Genomic DNA, 6,799 nt, shown 5'->3' with positions numbered 1-6,799 from the left:
GCCGCTTTCCGCTTCCTGTGCCCGGCACCGCCCCGCCCCGCCCCCGGGCGAGGCCGCCCTCCCCGCGGGCCCGGCGGCGCCCGGCCGGGCCGTGCTGCAGCCGCAGCGGGCGGGGCCCCGCCGCTCCCCCCGGAGCCCCGGTTCCGCCTCAGGACCCCTCCCCGCAGCGCTGCCCGCCGGCACCGCGGCTCCTACGCGCGCTCCCGCTGCGCTTCCCCAGACCTGCCATCGCCCCCCCAGCGCCCGCTGCGGCGCCCCCCGGGGCTGACCCCTACAGCTCCACAGCTCCCCCGCCATCACCTCCCCTGCCACCGTCGCTCCCCAGAAAGCCCCCGTCCCTCTGGCTCTGCCCTCACCCACCGCCACGCTCACGGGCTCTCTCCGCGGCTGGGTGTCCTGCCGGCACTGCCGTGCCTCGCCCCCGGGACTGCTCGGCCTGCTCCGCCACCCGCAGCCTGCAGCGGCTGCGCGCTTTGCGCCTGGTCAGAGCGGGCCTCCTGCCCCCCGGGGAGAAGGGCCTGTTTGCCCCAAGCCTCCAGCGGGCTGCCCGAAGCCAGCCTTGGGCACAAAATTCCCAAATTCCTCACACTGCTTCCTCGGGGCAGCTGGGAGGGAAATGGGCAGAGCTCTGCGTGCCACGCAGGTCATCTTTTCTGTATTCTAATGTTGGTCCTTTTTCATTTCACCTTTGGGTTGTCTTACCCTTCAAAAATAATTACGTTTTCAGGCCATGCACTGAACCAGCAGCTGGGAATGCATGAAGAAAATCTAGACCTCCTAGATTCCAGTCCTGCGCTTTGAACTACTCAAGAACGATCCAGTCTACAAAGGGAACAAATGCAGAAAACACTGAAGTTATTCCTGTCAGATAGTTTTTGTGTTCCGTTATTGTGGCTTCTGTAGATTGCATCTATTATATTTCCTCTGCAATTTCCCCTTTTTCCAAAATAATACTACTCTTTTATTTGTGGTGCTTGCCCCTACTCAGCATCCATACAACACGGTGTGACTTTACAGTGGAACAGTCAGCCCGGTATTAGAAGAAACGTTTCCGTATCACTCGGATTTGGTAATGACATTACCTCCTGTTTTGCATGGCGTACACGCTTACCCAGCCCCGTGCCTGACTGGAAGAGGCCGATATCAAGTGATAGGCTCCATCTTGTATTATGCATCAACATGTGTCTAAACTTGCCCAAGGCCCGAGCGCTCTGCTGCATTCCAGGCAATGACCCTGCCCTGGAAAGCATCTGACACCCTGCTGCAAGCCTGCCTCAGCCTGGCTGGCTGCTAGGGGCTCCCTGCCGCCGGACCACCCCTGCTTCCTCCCTGCTCGGTGGCAGGGAAAATGTGACAAAAGGCAACGGTTTATGGAGGCCATGCCTCTGGCACAGGGGAGAGGCCTGGTGCGAGGAGCAAGGTTTTACCTGTGCCACCTGGGGAAGAGGACATGGGGAGATGCTGCCCTGCCTGGAAGGCAAGGGGTCTTTTTCAAAGGTCGTTACCTGGACTTCTTTGAAAGCAACCAAGAAACTTTGCTAAACCTGTATTTCTTCCCCTACTATGCTGCTCCTGCAGCTGCTCAGTAATATTTAGAGGATTGCCAAATACTGGTTTTGTGGTCTACAGCAGCAGAGCTTGTTGCAGTACCCCACAGAAAGGAGATTGCTCAGGATGTAAACTGGGGTCATATACAAACCTCAGAGGAGTTTGCACCTACACCCCGTCCAGACCTAGCTGGTCTAGGTACCTGTTAGATCCAGCGGTGACGTCCACTTGCACCCAACCAGGTCAAGCTGTTACACAGAATATTGGCAAAGGAGGAATACACTGAAGATGGGCTGGGGGCAGATGCTGAGATACTGTTACATGCTTCTCTCTCATCATCTGTTCAAACCACTGAGACATGAGGGAATGTTTTACAAGTCCAGCTCCTTGTGTGGTAGGATCATAATTCAGAAACGTGTGAAGTGCTATGCTCTTATACGCTACTGAATAGTGAAGATTTAAAAAAACCAACACAAAACCAACAACCAACCAACTCTGAAGTACCCAGAACGGATGTCATGGATTCACAGGAGAATGTTGGAAGGGATTTCTGGAGGTCCAGTCTTCCCACTCAGAACAGGGTCAATTAGAGCAGGTTGCTCAGGGCTGTGCCAAGTTTTGAGCATCTCCAAAGACAGAGAGTCCACAACCTCCCTGGGCAACCTGTTCCAGTATTTAACACCTGCATAGTAAAAAAAAAAATATAAAAAAATAATTCTCACATTTAAGTGGAATTTCATGTATTTCAGTTTGTAGCTGTTCCCTCTTTTCCTTTCACTGGATACCACCACAAAGAGTCTGGTTCTATTTTTTTTTCCTCCATTCCATCCGGTATTTATATATGTGGATACACATTTACACACATTGATTCCACCCTGAAACCTCTCCTCCAAGGGCTAAAAAATCCCAGCTCTCCTGGCCTCTCCTGTCAGATGCTCCGATCCCTGAACCATTTTAGCGTACCTATGCTGGACTCACTCCAGTAACATCCATGCCACACAGAGGTGGTCTCTGGTGCAGCGTGCGCTCCGTCTGCATGTAATGCAGAACAGTTCAGTTCCCCTCTGTTTTGATCTTTTCCTGTTCCTGCTGGCATAGCGGCCAAGAGATGTTTCAGGAAGGATCTGCAAGTGGTCAAGTATGTGGACCAGGGCACTGCTTTATGGCATGCTCTTAAGATGCACACACAGACAGATGAAGAAGTAGGACACTCTTATGAAGCCAGGCCCAAACTTGGCCTGTTTCATAATGTGGCACACAGAAAAGGGGTATGATCTCAGATTCTTCATCCCTTTCTGCAGTGGACTTGCATAAGATCATAAATACATTTGATTTGCTCCTAATTTCTCTCTATTCTGTTAAAAAAAAGAAAAAAATCCTTGTGAATGACGATGCTGCAACCTCGAGTTTATTGGAAGTAGCAGAGGAAGGCTAGTAGATGCTCTGCACTTACTTCAACAAATAAATTAATAAAATAATTCTTTTTTGTTCAAGCCAGCAAAAATTGAGACTTTTTCAGATCTTACAAGAAGCACCTGGATTCCCTTAACTCTCCTTTAGCTTGTTTTTTTTTCAACGGAAACATGACTCACATTCTTATTTCATGTAGCTCCTTGAGGGGATTGTTTCTATCCTTAACTTTGAAGAAATACTCAGAAAAATGTTAGAAAGTGCAAGCAGGAACATTCTTTTCCTGGTTGAACCATAAGGATCCAGACAATTTTTGTCCTCATCACATTTTCAGAAGGTTCTAGGTGTCTTCCCACAAATGCAATACCACCTGACCATGGCCAAGATGGGCAAATGGTAGAGCCCAGCATGGAAAACACACACCAACTCATGCATACAGGCCATTCAAAAAGATACAGACATCTGCTTTTTAGAGGCAATACTCATATATAATTCTAGTAATCCTGCTGCTGCATTCCTCAGGCTTGTATTTTTCACTCTGAAAAGCACAAGTTGGACAGAAAACCAGGGAGAGATGGATCTGCAGTCACAGTTGTGTGGAACACAAGTCATCTTGGATCTACTAGAAAAGGCACTTTCTAGAATGTGGACATTATCCCTTCTTATAACAAATCCCTTGGGGTTTTGAATCACACATTTTGATTTGCTGATCACAGTGCACAATCAATTTGCTATCCAGTCAAATTAGCTTCTTCATTCTCTTTTCTAGCATCATCTATTGTAAAGCGGTGGAAGTTTTCACACAACTTGACACGTAGGTTACACTTTTAAGTCATCTCTTTGCTCCAACGTTTGCTTTCTTTTTTCCTCCAGGATCATTAGATGCACTCATTTTTAAATAAACCCATCTACTTACCCTTGTATTTTTCTACCGATCATTTTTGTGGGCCAAATTCTGCCTTGTTTGGAGACACATACATACAATATTTTTGTTAAGATACTGAGGTTGAATTTGCTGTAGATTTTCTCTATCACCCTGGAAACCAGCCTTCCTCTTTCTTTCCAAGATCCAGACTCCACCTTCACCAACACACAGTGACATCTCCAGATAATTTTGTCTGTGTCAAAATTCAGTGACAAAATCACATATTTACACATGTCCAAAAAGCCCGATTGGTTTCTCCGTTTGTTTTGTTTACCATTTCCTGAGTAGAATGAAAAGATCATTCTTAAGTTACAGGCCGCAGAGACTCCTCACCAAAGACAGGATTTGTCTGCACAATGCTTTGAGAATCAGAGGCTAGGCCTTGTCAAGTAAGAAACATAAGCATGAGCTGAGCCAGGACAAATATAAAAGCCATTCTGAAATACTGCCCACTCTTATACAGCATCAGCTGGAGCCTCCAGCATGGGGTGGAAAGATTTTCACTGCAACTGGATGCCACTTCATAGGTCCTATCTGATGGAACTGCTTGTACAGCCAGTCTGAACTGTGCATGATCTTGCTCTGTGCCACTGAGCTCAATCTAGCAGCACACATCTAAAGTTTAAGCAAACACACAATGACAGATATGCACAAGAAGCCACATTTCAGCTCTTGCGCTGCAAAAAATCTTGTGTAGAGGAAAAGAGAGGCCAGAGGGACATGACTACAAATGAACACCTTCCTTCCTTTTTGGGGTGGTTGCTATTTAGAAAGGGAAAACGCGTGGTACTGCACAGCTGAAGAAACAGCATGACACGTTTATTTTGTATAGCAACTTGCATAAAAGCTACTGAGCCTTTTACGGAATTAATTATCCAAAATACATGATTTCTGCCCAAATACAGAGAAAAATGGTGGTGGGTAGCACACACTAACAAAAACCTCACTTGGCTGAGATTCTGCAAAACCCAGTTCATGACTCAACTGAAATCTCACTTCCATTTCAAAGCAGATGGAGTTAGAATTTTTCTTTGGGTTCAGCAGATTTAAAAAAAGTTAGTTTAAAAAAAAAAAAAAAAAAGAGAAAAAAACGCCAACAAAACCCCCACAATCCAGAAACATTTCCTAAGTAAATTTAAAGGGAAAAAAATATGGTAGATTTCATCTGTACAGGCCAAAAGGACTAGAGGGGGGAAGAGAACATCTTTCTCTGACTTGCTCCTAACTTAGAGAGCTAGGAGCTATTGCATATCCTGACCGTTCCTCCGTGTGTGCCAGGAACCCTGCAGCCTGCTGTGGGCCTTATCTTAGAGGGTAAGGGACATAACAGGCAGGTAGTCATGCCCTCCTCTCCTTTGTAACTGTAGTCAAGAGTTACAGCAGGGTGGGGGGCACAGGACAGAGGCAGAGACCCATCTTCTTGTAGAAACAAGGCATGAGGCCTTACGTAGGAATACCTGGCGATAGTGGTGGTAGATGCACTACTTCAACCCGTTCTGGGGGACTCAGCCACAAGACAAGTCTTGTCCACGTGTAGCTGCATGGTGGCCAGAGAACCCGTAGGTGGGCTGGCATTTGGTCCTAAGTGTGTGTGAAGTTGAGGAACAAGACTACACACACTGGAACACACTTGGGAATGAAACCTTTTAAAGAAGGGCAATAAATACACAGGAAAAGAAGAGGTGGAGGAACAGAGCCTTGAGTCTGCAGATTGAAATTACGTCTTCAGTCAAGCTGGCAAAAGGAAAAGCATAATTGGTGTCTTAATTCTGGCAAAGAGGAAGTGTTTTTCCAGGCTGGAGATCACTGCCCTGCTCTCTGAAGGGATGCTGAAGACCAACATGTGCTGGTGCTGCAGCTGATGAACAGCGCCACCAGCCGGCCTGCTGGAAGAGCGCCAGCTCGCATACCTGGGTGAAAACACGATAATGTGCATCTCTACTCACCACCTTTCACCCCAGAAACTCTTCACAGTCAGCCTTTGATCCTGCAAGCCCTTTGCCAAATACACAGGGGCTGTTCCTGTGAGCAGCTGCAAGAAAGGTCTTATCCACAGAGGTGCTATGCAGCACTAACTTTCCTAAACTTCAGCAGGGTCAAAGGAGATAACAAATCCTTTGGGGTTTTCCAGTAGAGTGAAGAGTGAATGACAGTATCCAGCTCAGGAAGGCTTCTTCTAGTGTGGAGCACACCGGTCAGTGTGATGAGCCATGCCAGAATCAGGCCTGAAATTATTAACCAACCAGATGGTACTACTGAGGCAGCGTAAACGCAGCCCATGAGATGTGTGTTGGCAATTAGGTATTTAAAGACATACTTTCCACTGCTTGTGGGATGATTTCCTATTGGAAGCTGAACTTTAAATTTAATTGAGTTTGGCACCTCACAGTCTCTCTGGTCAAAACACTTATTAGGAGAGCTATGATTGCCCGGTTGTACTAAAAAAAAAAAACCCTAGAAAATATGCTAAAGCCAACAGCGCCAACAATGCAAAACCCAGGAAAGTTTTCTTGCAATAGAGGAAAGCCAACATCAAAAACCCTGCATTAAGATTTCCTTTAAGTGAATCAGAGTCATGGAAACTTTCACACAGCTTTTTGGACAGCAATAAGGAACTGGTTTTGCCCAACAGCTGCAACAAAGAGCTGTTAATGAAAAAGCAGTTGTGGGAGAAGGAAAAGTGTCATTTATAAAGCCAGTCTCAAGTTTTGGCAGTCTTGTACGCCTTTGCCAAGACCACTGGACAGGATTTTGCTAGGTTCTAAGTACGTGATTATGTGGCTAAATTTTGTATTTGAACAAATGCAAGTCAAATGGACTTCTGGGAAACTGGAACAGTATGAACAGGTTATACTATGTGGTTGTCATATAGTTGACCGCCTCCTTTCCACTGACACGTCTACGTGGGCAGGTACA

Source organism: Falco peregrinus, chromosome 6 (genome assembly GCF_023634155.1).
Source record: "Falco peregrinus isolate bFalPer1 chromosome 6, bFalPer1.pri, whole genome shotgun sequence".
Taxonomy (NCBI): domain Eukaryota; kingdom Metazoa; phylum Chordata; class Aves; order Falconiformes; family Falconidae; genus Falco; species Falco peregrinus.
The sequence above is the reverse complement of the archived record's forward strand: the minus strand, read 5'-3'. Positions refer to the sequence as shown.